This window comes from Falco cherrug, chromosome 2 (genome assembly GCF_023634085.1).
Source record: "Falco cherrug isolate bFalChe1 chromosome 2, bFalChe1.pri, whole genome shotgun sequence".
Classification (NCBI taxonomy): Eukaryota; Metazoa; Chordata; class Aves; order Falconiformes; family Falconidae; genus Falco; species Falco cherrug.
Window position 1 is genome coordinate 94,373,830 of NC_073698.1, and position 2,580 is coordinate 94,376,409.

Consider the following 2,580-nt stretch of genomic DNA (forward strand, 5'->3'; position numbering starts at 1 on the left):
TCATTGATTTGTATTTTTTTTCAAATGAACTTCTGTACTTCAGCACTCCAGTTCTCAGATGCTAAAGCTTTCTTTTAGCTGCTGTATTGTTTAAGGAAGATGGAACTTAGAGCAAGGACAATTTTAACATAGAGAAGCACAGTGCTGACAGGACTTTCACAAGAATGCCAGTCGATACCACACACACATGGTATCGTACCAAATGAATCCAAGGGCTGTTGCATCCACTGGGGGAAGACCCTGTCCCAGATTAGTGTGGATAGATCTCTCTGTACTTGCAATGTTTCCAGTGTGGTGATGGTATCTCCTCTGTGAGGTTCAGTACAGAAGAAAGAAAGGATGGGTAGGACTGGGTTGTTCCTATTTTTCAACCCAATTCCCAGTTCTTGCTGTGGTTGTTTCTGAATCCAGCTGCTTCAGCTAACAGAAGCAGAAATTCTGGTCTCCAAAAGTATATTTAGAGACCTCATAAAAGACAAACATTGAATTCCTTTCCTACCTCATATAAAACATACAAGAAATTGCCTTGGTTCTTTTAATTATTTCTAGGAGGTTTTCTGAGGTTGACAGTAGAGAGAGCTGGATGAAATGTTGCTTAGGAACTATGTGCTAAGGCCTGAAAGCGAGGAGTACGCTGCTGCAGACTTTAAGTTGCTGCCAGATAATCTTTATGCTACTCCTGAATTTCAGGGAATGGGCTGTTGCTGGTACTTGGCCAGATGTCCCATTTTGCTGGTAGTTCAGTGGAACTTCGAGATTTTGTGTTGCAGTTCTTTTACTTCATCTCCTGTGTCATTTTACATTTCTAAGAAATACCTCACATAACATGTGATCATGGAAGAAATGCAACTGCAACTCAAAAATAGCTGTTCAGTCAGAATGTCTGTAACATTCACCTTTTTTGCACGTGTTTTATGCTGCAATCCTCAGTCATGGGACCATGTACATTTTCCCCAAAATGCAATGTTGTGCCAGCTTTTTGACTGGAATGCAACTGTGATGCTTGAGACTTGGTTCTTTCTTGTCCAGAGTGTTGCAGTTATGCCAGCTGCTTGTACAGTCCAGCCCAAAGGGAATTCTTCACTTGCTGGTGGTGCTGTTTCTCGTGAGCTTTTCCCAGCTCCAGCAGAAGGAATACACCCTGACGTTGCAAGTACAAGTTGTCATACAAACAACTAGTGTTAATTTCAGAAACTGGTTTCCCCCTTTGCTATATGCAAATCAGCCTCATCTCCAGAAGAAGAGTTTGTGATTGGTTGAAGATGCTTTGAAGATTGGAGGAAAATGGTAATAGGTCTTTTATACTAAAAGCATCTTTAAATTAAAAAAAAACCCCAACTTTCAGACCTGGCACAGTATAAATTTAACATACAAATGAAGCAGTGACCTCTGTGTTTCCTACTGAAAGAAAAACTGCTTACTCTTATGCATTGGTGACATTGTCAAGAACACTTGATAATTCTTTTAGAATTATTTCCCCATAGAGCAGCTGACAGTTTACTATGTCTGTATATACAGGCAAACTGAGAAGAGATTAAACAATTTTGATGGGCATAACTTTTCTTTTAGTCAGCCTTATTGGTAACTATTCATCCTTTTTGATGGTAGTCTTGTATAATGGCTAGCTGCAAACATCTTCTACTTCGAAGAAGCTTTAATAAAAACCCTAAATTTCCATAACAGCCTTTGTGAAAGATAAACACTTACATAATCCATATGAATTTGTTCACTCATGTCTTTTTCTCTTTGCAAAAGCTGCTCGCTCATTCATTATATGAAATGTATTTCAAATACTGACATCTTCATCACTTGTTGCATTAATAGGAGTCCAGCAAGACACTTTTGATTCAGCTGCTTAAATTTGGATTTTTTTTAAGTATGATTTTTGGCATGCTGCTCTGAATATTTTGGCTGAGAAAATTACAGAGGGGCCAAGATTACTGCCCAAAATGTGAAATACAGTCTGTCAAAAGAAAACATCTAGAACTGTGTTTTCCTTCTGATTTCTTAAAAGCGTAAGTTACTAGGGAATATACTATTCAGTAAATAATACATTCATGCAGTGACAAGATTCAGTTTTCATGTTTGTGTGCCAATTCATCAGCCATCTACCCTGTCTAAGCTGCTCTGTCGTCTCCTGTGAATCTGCCTGGATAGTCCAAAGGAGAGAAATTCTTATGGGCTTTTCCCTAGGTAGAACAGCAGCCTGTGAGAGAGTCTTAGCTGCTCCTGAGGGGTGGTTAGGATGTTTAAAGCCTTACATCCCTTCATGTATTCTGACATAGCTGGAATTGCTGAGCTGGTATGCAGAGACATGCAGTGGAGCTCTGGGTGGGTAGGTAACAGACTATGGTGCTACTATTTGGGTATTCTTTTGGAGACCTGACTATCACAGTGGAATAATTGCTTGGATTCAGTCCGTTCTTTGAAGCAGGTGAGAGTGCACATGCATCAGCCTCAACTATTCATTTCAGCAAGGCAGAGGCAGCGCAGAAGCCTAACTTGACCAAAAGTGGGGAGACTTGCTCATCTTGAGCTTCAAATGTGTAATCAAAATTCTCTGTGCATGGATTCTATTAA